At 36.7% G+C, this 15,240-nt stretch overlaps 1 protein-coding gene and 1 long non-coding RNA gene across 3 annotated transcripts in view; both read left to right on the top strand.

The window, feature by feature from the left end:
- LOC148731310 (hemicentin-1-like) overlaps nucleotides 1-15,240 on the top strand; it is a 311,654-nt gene that overhangs the window by 167,309 nt on the left and 129,105 nt on the right. The gene's annotated exons all lie outside the window — the stretch shown is intronic.
- Nucleotides 61-6,628, top strand: LOC148731319 (uncharacterized). Of its 2 annotated transcripts, none has more exons than XR_016002154.1 (3): nucleotides 61-338; nucleotides 1,725-2,045; nucleotides 2,616-6,628. It is a non-coding gene; the product is annotated as an uncharacterized LOC148731319 (long non-coding RNA). The 2 variants fall into 2 exon arrangements; XR_016002155.1 differs by having other exon boundaries at nucleotides 61-459.

Genomic DNA, 15,240 nt, shown 5'->3' with positions numbered 1-15,240 from the left:
AGATAAATCCTCACGGAACAGCGTACGCACGTCAGTAAAATTTCAGACATGCGCAGATGACGTCCCGTGTTGTGTTTACTTTTCCCATCTACGCATTAAAACTTAACCGTTGAATATCTTATCAAAACACAAAGTCTCTGGCAGTTTAATACTTAAACCGCGAAGACTGCAACGGAGTTAAGGATTCTACCGTTTTATTTTTTTCTTTTCATCGACTTAGTGGTAGAAATGCTATTTTTTCGTACTGTTTTGTCATTCATTGCGCGTGGTGTTTATTATTTGGAATTTCGAAACGGACAAGTTGAAGAATTGGCATCGTAGTTTCAAGGCAAATTGAGGTTTGTAGCCCACTGTTGTTCGTATTAAAGTTATTTTCATCTTTTTAACGCGCGCTCGAGATGTAATGGAGGAATGAAATAAATTATATCGACTGAGTAAAGCAAGCGCACGATGCTCGAGGTAAGATTATAAACTAGGTTATCTTGACCCTATCTCGGGGGTGTTGATGGTAATAGGTCGATTAGCTTACATTCAATATCGCTTACCCGAGATCGAGAGTGAACTCCGGTTTATTCGTCAACAGGAACCAAGAGCAGTTAATTATCAATCACTTCTCGAGTACTCGTTTGTGCTATTGATGATGTTAATTTACTGATATCGATTCTTAAATCAATGCTTATATCTTTTGGGCGCTTTGAATGTGGAGGATCGACCATTTCACTGATTCTTTTTCGACGACACTGCATATTCATATTTGTGTTGGTCCAGATTTAGAGGCTATGACAAGTTGTCTGTATGTGAAAAAAAATTCCATCGTTGTAGATATTTAATAAAACGTTTAAAGGGGAGAGAGGATTCATTACGGGTCAGATTTGTACTACTTATCTTTTACACGGAATAAGGAAATTAAGACAGGATAATGAACTTTGCACATTTTTAACAGTTCCAGTGTTTAAATCTAATCTATTACTGTTATACATTGTACGCTAACTGTATGTAACACAACATTGGCTGCATCACTTAGCTTTGCCCTTCCTGTTCAAAATGATTCACTTAATGTACAAGAACACCTATAAACAAGTATAAACAAGTCATGTACTTATCACATTAATAGTTACCTACTGCCAATGATATGTTTAATTATACAAGTCATGTGCAACATTATAATGATATAATCTACATGTAGTTAAATATTATATTTAGTATGGTCTTAAATTGCTGTAGTGAAGTGACAGCATTTCAATGTTTGTTTAATATTCTACTAGGCTACAGTTATGCAGAACAATTTAAAATCAGATGCATTACAGCTTCATTTACCTACTGTTCATTTTGAATGTAATGTTCAATTCATTTACTTCAAGATCCAATACAACATGATTAAATACATGCATGTCTCAGCTTTGGCTCCATGCACTTTACTTATACCCTGCAAAACCAGTTGCAATATTGCAAAGCTAACATGCTACATACACTAAAACTGATATTGAGCTCTGTTCACTTAACTAAAGTGGCATATACAACATGCTTTTATCAGGTTAGTTCTAACATGTTGCATTGAAACATTTATTAATTTTTAGATGTGTCTCTGTGTGTAAAAATGCATTCATGTTGAGATACATTTACTTCATGCAGTGTGGGTCAGTGAAATCAGATCTTATGTACAAATCTAAAATGTTTAAAAATTACTGAGCCACCCCCATGACTACTTTATTCTTCATGTGTAGGCAATGGCGTAATATGTATAGTCATGTGGGACCTGGAAAGACAAGTAGTTGGAGGTTGGAAGACATTTGGAAGGTTTTGTAAACACAACTGGCATTCTCTTGGTAGATCATAAATTGGTAGCTCCTCCCCATAGTTCCACACCATTAGTGCTGCTAGCTGCATGAGTCTTGGAACTTGTCCATCAGGTGTACTGGTAACTCCCTCAATTACTGTTGGGCTGAATGACCTTTGTCCCTCCAGTGCAGATGTTCCCTTGGCAGAAGCTTTCCAGTGAAGTTTAAGTTTGCGACCATCATCTTTTAGTGACTGAATCATATCCGGTAAGTCATTGTTTACTTTTTTTTCTATCCAAGCTTTAGGGTAAACATCCTTTGCTGTAAGTGGCTCATGTGTCCTGTTTTCTCTAATCTTGTTTAAGTTCTTTCTTGCCTCTTGCAAAAGGTCTGTGGTGAGTATTTGGGCATATTCTTTCATTCTTTCTTCACGAACTTCACGTGCGGCTTCTGTGGTCCTGGTGTTGGTTTTTCCACTGTGTAGAATGTTCTCAACAAATGTGATTGAGGCCTATTCTGATAGCTCTGACATGTTATTATTAAGATACATTTGTGAAAGGTTGATCTGTCTTTCTGCAAGAAGATTGTTTACAGGAAGGCTGAAAATGTGCTTGGCGTAGAACTCGAACAGCTTTGGAGTGGCTTCCTTTACTTATGAGTGAGCTCTGTTGTGATAAAGCCATTTCTTTGATCTCACATAGCAATTGGGGTTCCTTTAGTTTCCAAAGAGTGGCCCATTTAATTAATCCAATTCTGTCCTTTAAGAGACCAACGTGAGAATGCAATGTCCATGAACATGAAAGGGATTGTTCACTGACTTCTCTTTTTGATTTTCAGATCTGACTGGAATTCCAAAAGCTTTAAAACCGAATGCCAGAAATGAGTTTGGTATCTCTGATCAGCTCCCATGCCAAAAAAACTTAGGAAAAGTTAACCACTCTGCTGCATGATCTTTGATTACTTTAATTGCTTCTTGTAACATTGGCCTCTGCACTTGTTTGTAAAAATGGTCAATAGCTGCAGGGTCTTTCAATGACATCTTTACCTGTTGTGATGTTAAAGAAAAATGTTCTGATGAAGACTTCAACATTTCACTTAAAGTTTCATGGTGTTTCAAAACAGTTGTTGGCCATAACCGTGCTAGCTAACCACATGAAAAACCAATTTCTGCATCACTAGCTTGGGATGTGTTCAGAGATGGGATGATAAAGTTGTCAAGGAATTCAAACAAAAACTTGATTTCAACTTGGATCATAGGACTTGAGCTCATCTTACTGACATCTTGCCAAATAGTGTGGTGGCTATCTGATTTTGGCAATCTTTCAAGGAGATGCTCAGCAAGCTGTAAACAAGCTTTTCCATACTTAAGATACCACTGGAGAGTCTCGATAATATGTCCAACTTGTGTCGATGAATGTCTGAGGAAGGGGTGGCTCTTTACGAAGAATACCTAGAGAAACATACATAACTTTGTATTGGCTTGGACGCTCATATATCTTGGAGCCAAGATATTTTATATAGTAATTGTAAAACATGGGGTTTACTCATGTCACCCTTTGCCCCAAACCCAGCCTGGCACATTGTTCTCAGCATTATGTTTAGTACATGTGGGTAGCATCCTACAAAAAAAACATTTCCTTTCCAAAAATTTTGGTGTTGCTTGCTAAGAGACCATTTACTTTTCCCTTTTGGGTAGAGGGATTGTCTCCAACCAACCCCGAAACATTGGTGATGTCATATTCATTTTTCACAACGTGATAATCCATGTCAGACTGGTGTTTTTTGGACCCGCTTGCTGTAAGGCTGTTTGCTAGGACATAAGCACGGGGCTTGCTCTCTATAGGGCACCAGGTGTGAATACCCACTTATAATGTGCCTCTCTTCTCCTCCCTTGTGGGAGTCATCGCTCCAGAGATGAAAATCGTACTTGGAGTTTGAAAAGCGCTTCAGTAAAGTTATATAATTTGGATATATCAACAAAGTTGAAATGGTAAATTGGCCACCGTAACAATTACAAAAGCTGACGTTTCGAGCGTTAGCCCTGCGTCGGAGCGAAGGGCTAACGCTCGAAACGTCAGCTTTTGTAATCGTTACGGTGGCCAATTTACCATTTCAACTTTGTTGATATATCCAAATTATTTCGTTACTCCCACCGACGTAGCCCCGAACAGTTTCTTTCGAAACTATCAGCCTTTATTCAGTAGAATTAGTTTGTCTCCCTCACCTAAGAGAACATTCCAGTCAGAAAGTGTACTTGGGAAGACAACAAAGTTTGTTGGGGGGCTACAGTCAAAAAAACAAAAACATGTTGAACAAAGTGTTCCATTGTTACCTGTTCAATGACCATTGTCTCTTTTTGGATTATTGTATTAAGACGTAGTTTACATAGTCAACTGCATCATATCAAAGCTTTTGCGTAACGAAACAGAAGAAAAAGAAACATAACAGAACGAAAACGTGTTCAGCGAACTATTGCAGCCTCAATTGTTCAATGGCAATTGGCTATATATTAATTGCTGCATTAAGACATGGTTTACTAGGATAATGGTTTTTTAAAGGAAACAATATCTGTGATGGTTTCAGTTTGGACATTGTATGTTAATTTCCAATGTAACCCAAAATAACCACTGACTGAAAAACTAACTAAAACAGCCTCTACTTATGTGAAACGAACAAGCGTAGGACAACATTTGATTCTGCAACTTGTTGCCAAAACTTCGCCCTTCCGAATTGCAGCGCACGGTAAGGACGTCCTGTACTTGTTTCGCTGTCGAAATGTGATCATTATATCAACTGAAAACAAGCTAGATAATTTTGCCGAAGGAAGTTAGTGAAACGGCGCCTGAGAAATCACGCCTTGCAAGTAGGCGTAACCTGCGCATATCCGTTTAACACCATGATATACTTCATTCCAAAACGATCATTAGGTCGTATCCTAAAAGTAGACAAATTATTACGATAAAATATAGAAAAATAGTGAAATATAAGTCTCTACAGTCTATTCCAAAATATGTGTATAGTGACTCTGTCACATTTACAAATCGCGAAATGATTGGCATAAGAGCCTTTATTTTATTCCAAAATACGTGTAGTGACTGTCACATTTACAAATCGCGAAATGATTGGCTGACGAAAATTCTATTGTAATCTTATGTTGCGCAAAATGGAGATTTTTTTCTCCCTGCAGCTCATGCGCACACAGCTCTATAATGCTACCGCCTTTTGGCCTCGGCTGCTCGTTGGTAATTATATTATATTTTACACTGTATTGTAAGTACGCAATTCAGCTTAGTGGCTGCAAGCTTTTTTTTTACACATAAACTATCTATCTATCTAGGTATCAATTGATCAAAAACCAAATTGTATATGGGGAGAATTGAATTTTAGATGTTCGAAATGAAAAAAATTAACCTTTTATGGGTTTTAAAATCTTGAAATGTATATCTGATATTAAATCTGGGAAACCGGCAATGCAGAAGAAAAATCATAAATAAAAAAGACCTTTAGCGGGCATGACCCACATGCAGTATATAAACTCTCTCTATGTAGCTTCTTTATAAATAAGTTCTATATTTTAAATTAAGTTTACGTGACACCCATAGGAGAGACTATTGTACTCTTAAGTTGTATGTAGATCTCATCTCTATCAGTGTATGCAGACCACTAATTATTATTTTATTTTTTCACCTCTTTCCTCTTTGTTCCCTGATGCTGCGCATAAACAGCTTAAAAGTACAATTACCATGATTTTTGTATGTACTGTTAAATTCTCTCAATATATTAAGTTACATAAAGCTTAAATTCCGTGCTATATATTGTTTTCATAGACTTATGTGCAGAGGGCTTTTGACATAAGATGGTTCATGTTTTTGAAAAAGACTTGTAAATCTTAAGTAAATGACATCATTGCATTTATTGCCTTCTCCGCTGCTCACCCCATTATGTGTATCGCACACTATGATGATACGAGTATTAATTTCTCAGTCTTACATACAAACGTTTTGTGTTTCCTAGGGTTGATGGTCGAATGGAGTTTAGTTATAGTTCCACAGATGACGAAATTGGCACAAGAGGGCAAGTGCGCTCGCGTAAAGTGGATGAACTCCCGTTGCTTAGAATGGTTACTCGCACTGTACGTGTGTGGCAAATCCCAGTCATTTTTGTTGCTTTTATTATAGGGCTTAAAGATAGCATAGAAACTGCAATTTGATTTCAAAATACTGTTTTTGTGAAAGCTGTTATGTTAGTGCTGTCGAAAGTTAATTTTTTTTCTTCACTGGTATCGGAACAAGTTGTAAGAGACATATTTAGAGGTTTCGTCTATTGATTATTCCATTTAACAATTATTCCACGAGCGCGCGTTGGATATGAAATGATAGATAGCCAACGAGGCGCGTAGCGCCGAGTTGGCTATAATCATCTCATATCCAACAAGCGCGAGTGGAATAATTGTTTTATTAAAAACGTTGACTTAAATTATTAAATTTTATCAAATTTTTAGCTCCCTTTTAATTTTAAGCTGACACCTACGCTTACTATATTTGTAGATTATGGTATATTGGCTGATATACCATAATGGCTAAGCCAATTAAAAGTCTTGAACTGCATTATCCAATGATCTAGTTTTTAATAATTTCATTTATAACATAACTAAAGCAAAGCACGCCCTCTGACTGGTTAGTTCATCATCCACTATTTTCCCGTGGGTGTATGCTGCTGACTTGAGCAAATGCTAAGACTATTTTTCCGCGCGCGCCTGTTTTTTCTGATCACGTAAGATTTTTTAAATAAAAGGGAACTCTTGTTACAATGTTTCAATGTTATGTTAATAAAACAAATGGTAAACACCACAGTTTGTTCATAGTTCTGCTGAACTCTTTCACCGGTTGTTGGATAATTATACAGAGCTTATAAATTAAAGAGTATTTTGGTCGGTATTTCAGGAAGCGTGAGTAAACTTTATCGAGTTGCTGGTGTGCAGTTAGTTGTTATTAATGAATTTTCGCGCGCTTGTTTTCTGTTGTTATGTAAGACTACATAAAACATTTTTTTGCGATGTAGCTCAATGAAAGGACTTCTGTTCTTCCAATGTATCAATGTTATGTTATAAAACAAATGGTGAACGCCAGAGCGTGCACTATTGAGTTATGGATGCACTTGGGAGGTTTCCTAAGAACTCAAGAAGCTAGAGTCGTACTCGGCTATCGCCTCGTGCGACTCTTACGTTTACGCTTGTTTCGGACTTAGCAACCTCCCGTATGCATCCATAACTCAATAGTACACGCTATGCCGTTCACCATTTGTTAATTCAAGCTTAAAGGGATACTCTCTCGCCTGTGATGACCTTTTGAGAAAAGACGGATAACAACTTAAGTAAAACAAATCTTTTGAAAGAAAGGGTAAATCTTTTGTAGTTTTCGTTTAAATTTGAAACTTTTCTCAACGCGTGGTTCGAGCGTAGGCCTTTGCCTCCCAACGGAAGTGACGTAGAAAGGAGAGCTCATTTAACTCCGTTGAGATTTCTTTCGCTAGAGCACCGAGACTTCTTCAATAAAAAACGCGCCCCAAAAATACAATAATACCGCAACGATGTGTGACCGGTGGATCTTCCAATACGCGTAGCGATGGTGTAAGCCTTCATAAATGACCCGAAGATCCTAATTTCGCCAGGTTATGGATGAGAGCCGTGAAAAACACGCGATCCGATTTTGAGAACCCAACAAACTCTAGCCGTCTGTGCAGCATTCACAACTTCACTACAGATTCTTTTGAGGAACAGTCGTTTTTGGCGAAATCTATGGGTTTAAAGATGAAAGCCCTTTCTAAAATACAATGCTGTTCCCTTGATTTTTTATATTAATCCGCCTGTAAAAGAGAAACAAAGGCTCAAGGACGAAAAAAAAACTCTCATCTTCACAAGTCCGTGACACTAGCGAGGGATTATCAAAACAAAATCGACAACAACTACGTGGAGCATACAGAAAACGGAAAGCTGCAAGGGGGTATGTATTACCTGTAAAACAAATATAAACCTGTGCTACTCACACCTCTGAAGCTGCAAAACACTTGCGGGAAAATCCATCACATTCTTTCACTTGGCGTGTTCTCTCCTCAGCAGAAACATTCCACAAGCGTAGGATCGTCGAGGGGCTAATGATCCAACAATTCCGCCCCAGTTTGAACAAACAAGTCATTTCTTATGTCTCCAGACTTTTCCCATCAGGAATCACATAAGATATATATGTATGTACAGATGGTCAACACTTTCAACCCTGATGATGGCAAACACCACAGCACGAGCAATCAGATTTAAGTTGGCGTAATGGCGACTTAAAGCTAGCGTAAAGTTCTCATTTACGAAACTTTACGCTATCTTTACACTACGTAAAGGCAAACTTTACGCAACCTTTATACACATGTGTAAAGTTGGTGTAATGAGACTTCTTTAATCCGCCTTTAAACTTGGAGTAAAGCTAACGTAAAGTTCTCATTTACACAACTTTACGTTACATTTACCTTACGTAAAGGCAAGCTTTACGCTACCTTTATGTATATGTAAAGTTGCTGTAATGAGACTCTTTAAGCCGCCTTTAAATTCAGCGTAAAGATGGTGTAATGTCAACTTTACGATTAAAGTTGCGTGTAAAGCGACAGTAAAGACACGGTACTTCCTTACGCTAATTTTACACCTGGCGTAAGGACAGTTTAATCCCAATGTTATGCTTATTAAGGCGACACATGTTACTTCTTCAAAATAATTTATTTTTTTAAGAAATCTGCTCGCAAGAGCTTCTGGGTTACTAAATACTGTAATATTATATTAAAAAGACGAAATTGTGAACCTCTTGTCATGTCAAAAAAATATCTTAAAAAATCTATATACATCTATGTATAAAAGTCATAAACCTTCTTCCAGTATCTTCAAAATAGAACAGAGAGAAACAAAGATTGTAAACCGTTTTCTTATTTCAATTGATAGATACTACAATAATTATTGTTTTAATCGCTCTCATCTAAGTCGCTGTAGTGGCCTACAGGCTCTGTATTTTTTTGGATTTCGGGCTTTCTTTTCTAACTTTTCTGAACAGTATCACAAAAAATGACAAAGTACAATTTCCGTAATAATTCAAAATTAAATAAACCTAGTAAACATGGCAAGTGTCAACCCACTGCAAAGTCGCCTATGCGCACTGTCCTTTTTTGATTAGTGAGCTTTCTTTCCAAACATTTCTTAACTGTAACATTAAAAAGATAAACTTGTGCACTTGAAACAAGGCAAACTGGAAAAGGAAAATGGGAATGTGTTGGGTTGAAATAAAAAAGGATTTAAAGCAAATGTGAAGGGGTTGTAATGTCACCGGGCTTAGGTTTCTACAAAATTTGGAGATGTTTCATTACTTTTGTTTAACAGGTTCTACCCAAGTTGATGATTGTGAGGATTCATTCAATTTGGGTGACGACGTAGACTTTCTCAGTGCAATGAATGACGATAAGGAGGGAAATAAGTCTGATGAGGTAGATTTCCAATGTTATACCTATATTGTTATTTTGAATTTGACTCAAACATGTAAAGCACACACTTCTGTAACAAAGCTAATTTGTAATCACTGGTGTAAACTCTTACATTGTACATGTAAGTCTTGTAATACCTCAGTTTTGTAATATTATTATTCCAGACACAAGCGAGGCAAAGCACGCGATTGTTGTTACTGTCTCCTCGGAGTGCAAGCCAACTTGAGTATCTGGGCTAAACGTATAATCTCCCATTAAGTTGTTGCATGCACATGTAGGGAGAACACTGAGTCTTCAGCAAGTAGCTTTTGTGCAGAAATTACAAGAACTGAAAAAACCTGAATGTTTAATTATCTCATGCAGAACATGATGCATGGTCTGGTTTTTGTCAGTTATAACAATAGTGAACAATAGAAATGTAAAACATGCCTCTTCTTATGTGCAGTATTTGCTTTCATGATTATTGTGTGTTTGTTAATCTTCTCATGTGCAGTTGTATCTCTTCACAGCTAATTTATTGCTCATGTAATAACAGGGCTGCAAATAACATTCGGACATTGGGTGACCACAATTTGCTTGAGTCCAACAAATTCTTAATTGTGGTTGGACATCATGTCCGGGAAATTTTTATTTTTTTGTAATGCATTTTACAGTAAGGATGAAGAAAATCTGCCTTGAGTAAATTACTAAATCTTACTCTGTGCTGGGACGATCTTATTAACTCAAGGGTTTTGTAAGTCACGCAACGACATTAGCTACCTGAAAGGTAGCATTTGATAATGCCTGTGAAAAAGTAGTGAGTTGCTTATTTTTGTTCAAATTTTTTGAGAGTCATTACAGTAAAATTTCTCAACAAATTGAATACAGTTCACAAATTATACACAAGCTGTACAAGCTCTACAAAAGCTCAGAATACACAAAATGTCCCCTCTTAATGTGAAGATAATTATTATTTATTTGTATGTATTTTATTAATCTGGTGGAATTTCTGTAAGAATTTGTTATGGTTTCCCTTATTTCCCTAGCTTCGTTTATTTATTATTGTTGTACTCATTTTCTTTTGCCTGTCATTTTTTGTAATCAAACTCATATTTGGCTAAACAAAATAAAATTGTAGTGTTTGAATTTGGTTTCCACTCAATTAGTGCTATGGTGGAACAGAGATAACACAGACCCTCATAACAGTGAAGTGATACATTTTACTGTTAAAATAATAATTATAGGTACCAGTGATAAAAATGCAAACCAAAGCAAGGAAGTAATAGCTTGATAATTTAAGAAAATATAGTTTTCAACCTTTTTCGGTGATATCTGACCGCAATTTGTTTTCTCTGACCAAGATGGTGTCTAAGCAGGACCTACAGTACCTACATTTTGGTCACCCTATGTACTGCAGCTATTGATTAGCGATGCAAATCAGTTACATCAGTTTGCATGAAGTATAAACCCAAAAATAGAGAGAAAACAGATACATGTAAGGCCTTGTTAATAATATAGCCTTGAAAGTTTGCATATTCTCTACAACAATGCCAGCAATCTCATAAAACTTTTCGCTGTGTTCAGGTTTAGAAATTTGACGAAATCAATGACAAAATAGTTTCACATTTAGCTTTTAGGAACAAATACTTTAAAGAAGGCTTGAGGCAATGAGGCATTTTAAAACTGTAAGGTTATTTGAAACATACGATTGCTTTATAGACTATGAGTTGTAATTGTAATTACTGTTTTGATTGTTATATAAACAACCCTTTATAATGAGAGCAAGAAAAACACTCTCTTCTCTGTTGTTCCATAGACAGCCTCTAGATATGAGCAGTTTTGGGCTCTGATTGGTTCTTCATTACTGGGTCATTACCTCATTTCAAACCAATAGATTATCATAAGTATCCCACTGGCAAGTAAATATGCTTTTGTAGGCAAGAGTGTTTCTCCGACAGAGTGTATCTTTGGCTCTCAACATTCAGGGTTGTCTATATAATTATAACTTAATATGCCGCTTAATCCTACCATGCAATGTTCACGAGGAATCATTATTTTTTTAGATTATCTTTAACTTCTTCTACTCGACTCGATTTTGAGGACTAATTGTCAAATATCCAATTGGTAAAGAGGTTGGCCCAGTGGACCGTCCAAATAAATATTTCTTTCATAGAAAAGAGTCTTACATTTATTTATACCTTTTCCCGCTTCTGTGTATGGCTGCAGAGGGTCAAAGGGTAAGAGGGTACAGAGATAAGTTCTGACATCTTAACGTTCCTTTACACAAAGTGTGCCTTTACACAAACTTTAGGTAAACGGCGTAAAGGAGCATGCATGATTCTGACCATCTTAATGTTACCTTTACAAAAGCGTATTTAAACGTTCGGTTAGTAAAGTGTGCATTACATCACCTTTTCATCCCTGGTAGATAGGCGTAAATTTCACCCATCAACTTTACGCAAACTTTACAACTGCTTTACATTTAGTTGAGTAAAGCGCGAGTTTACGCCAACTTTACGTTTTGAGTAAATAAGCGTAAACTTGACCCACCGATTTTACGCTAGCTTTACGCGGGCTGTACGTCGTGTTGCGTAAATCTTCCTTTACAGACCTTTACCAACAATGTAAAGTTGATGTAAAGTTTATTAACCACCTTTACGCAGATTTACGCTTTAATTTGGCGTTAATTTTCATTTTCATGCTGTGCAGCCCAAAACGTTTGGTTTTAATATTTTAATAATTTTTCTTAATCTTTTTAGCCTTGCATATATAATATCAAATATAAACCTGTATTCATTGAATGAAAAATGTAGCAAAAAGCTCTTTCAAACTTATAACCCAACTCATTTACCCGGTGCGCGTTCCAGATCCTCGATGCACATACAGAAAATGAACACCGAAACTCCCAAAATAGGGAAAGATGTCTCTGTGCAATTTTGGAGCAGTCGTACCGCTAGAGGAAAATTTAGTCACTTGAAAATACATAAAAATACAAATCTGTTGTGACAGTAGTTTGGCCGTCCCGAAGAAATTAACCAAACCGCACGCTAAAATAACTTGGCAGGCTGTCAGACGTCCGTTCCAGTAAAGAGTAAAAGCACACAACGCACTTCGCTCAAGGAGTTTATTACGTCGACCCCGGTTCAGAGTGAGGAGGAAAATTCGGATCAAGAGGAAGAAGGTGAAGCTTTATTGTGTTAAAAACAAATGCCGGTCTAATCAAGTTGAGGTCCTACATTTTTAAGGCCAAACACTGCTGCATTTCTCAAATCTAACGATCACTTCACTTTGTGAAGTGACATACGAAGAGATTTCGCCAAAAGGCGAAGATTTTAGCTCAGAGAAATCGCTTACCAGTCTGTTTTGTAATCGCTCGAATGGATCGGCATCATCTGGTTCATTCGAGGAGTCAGAACTAGCCTCACTGTCGTAAGGCTCAAACACATATATGGTTCAGTTCCATGAGCGTCTGCACTCTCGATCACCCCCGCGATTAATCCGAGAAGGAAAACTCGAATCTCTAGAGTCGGACTCCATTACGATCGCTCGTATGTTTTTCAGTCAATCGGTGAGCGGACGCTGAGCTGAGCGGACGCATATTTCTCGCTCTGTGTGATTTTATTCTATTAAGTTTCCCTAATTATGGCTGGTAAAGGAAACCAACTAAAAAAAGAAAATCAGCAGTTAAGGAATGAAATTGAAGATCTCAAGAAGCAACTGGATAAATTGACTGAGGAAATTGGACATCGACGTGAAGAAATCAATCATGATGCTGGCATCGAACATGGCGGCGACACTGTGGGCAAAGAACGATCAGTTGAGTTTGTTTCAGCTCAATGCGATGATTTTGAAGCGTTTAAAAAGTACGCATCGAAAGAACTGAAGCGTTTAAGCTCAAGGCTAAATGTAATTTCTGATACTTGCGATAGAATCTCGCAGTCAATTGATGGCTTCGAAATGTACAGCTACCAATTTAACATCAAAGTTATCGGTTTACCGTTGCTGGCAGCGAAAGAGACGACCGAGCAGACAGCTAACCTGTGTCTTCAACTTTTTCATCAGATGGGAGTGAAAGATGTTTCGATAAATGACATTGACATTGCCCACCGAGTTCCATCAAGGAATCCCTCGAATCGACCAGACGCAATAGTTTGTAAATTTGTTAGAAGGATGGTAAAGGAAAAAATCATGGCGTCTAGGAAGACAATAAGGAACATAACAGCACAGCAACTAGGATTTTCTTCAGAGATTGATGTGAGTCACCTCAATATTTACGATCATCTGACACCTCGTCTACAAACCCTTCTGTATGAGGCAAAGAAGTTCAAAGAAGCCAACAGCTTCAAATTCTGCTGGGCGAAAAATGGTTCCGTATTTCTCAGGAAATCAGAGAATTCACCGATCCGCAAATTTGCAAATATGGAGGACCTAAACGCATTTACCCAAGGATAGAGATAAGTAACGCAGTGACAATATTATTGCTAGTTTTTAATATCTCACCTATGATATGATTTCAAACGCGCTTTAGATGCAAAAGCGAACCAGAAGATACAAAGAACAGGACCGAAATAGAAAACTCTTTCTTAAAGAACTTCCATATTATAACTTCACTGGCAACTTAACTCTCTACCACGGGCAATTTAACAACTCTCTGATCCAAAATCAGCTACCAACTAAGAGACAACTCGAAAACCTAAATGGTTTGCATGATCTTGATCTTTTCAGACTAAACTCAAATCTTGATGACAGTTTAAATACCAACAATAACTTATTCAATCAACAAATCTACAGCCGTTATTATTCGCCGTATAATTTTAATAAAAACCTAAATACCCAAACAAGAGACGTGATGGAAACGAGCTTTTCGATTTTTCATAACAATATCATCAGTTTAAATCACAATCTCGAAAAACTCCAAACCAACTACTTATCAGAAATGGATTTTCAGTTTGATATTATTGGACTTACAGAAACGAAAATAACTAAAACGACTGTTAATATTAGCTTTGAAATTCCAGGTTACACTTTTGAATACGTAGCCACACCATTGGCGTCAGGAGGCGTCGCGCTTTTTATCAATGAAGACCTTAATTACACAGTGCTTGAAAGGGTCTCTTGCGAGGCGTTTCAAGCATTGTGGATAGAAATTTCCCATGAGAAACAAAAAAAATGTCATATGTGGAATAATTTATCGTCAACACAACTCCCCAGATCAATTCATTGAATATTTTAATGATACAATCGAAAAACTGGCTTCCACTGGGAAAACACTTTATTTAATGGGTGACTTTAACCTATGTCTTTTAAAGACGGAATCATCTTCATATAGTCAGGATTTCCTACTGGCCCTACAAAGTTTTTATCTTGTTCCAACTATTGACAAACCAACACGCGTACGTAATAAGTCAGCCTCTCTTATTGATAATATTTTCGTTAATAATCCTGATCAAGTTCTAATTAGTGGAAACATTATTACCGATGTCTCTGATCATTTTTCTCAATTTTGTATTTTGAAATCTAAGCGAGACAAACCTATCAAGAAAACAATTAAAAAACGCGACTTCTCTCAATTTTCCTATGAGGAATTTAAAAATGATTTGTCCGCGATCGACTGGGATGCTATTATTGCCTCAAAAACAAATAATATTGATGAACTATTCTCATCTTTCTACAGAAAATTAAATTCAGTCGTGAATAACCATGCGCCTGTTAAAATTTTATCCAAACGTAAAATTAAACAACTTGCAAAACCGTGGATAACAAAAGGAATAAGGACATCAATAAAAATAAAGAACAAGCTATATGTTAATGGAATACATAGTAAATATAAATATTATAGAAATAAAATTACAAACCTAATTCGTTTGAGTAAAAAACGTTATTACTATGATCTCTTTGAGAAAAATACAAATAATATGAAAAAGACGTGGAAAGTAATAAATGAATTAATAAATAACCAAAGGACAAAAAG

The sequence above is a fragment of the Stylophora pistillata genome, chromosome 5, assembly GCF_964205215.1.
Source record: "Stylophora pistillata chromosome 5, jaStyPist1.2, whole genome shotgun sequence".
Taxonomy (NCBI): domain Eukaryota; kingdom Metazoa; phylum Cnidaria; class Anthozoa; order Scleractinia; family Pocilloporidae; genus Stylophora; species Stylophora pistillata.
Note: the sequence above shows the minus strand (reverse complement) of the source record. Positions and strands in the feature narration are given on the sequence as shown.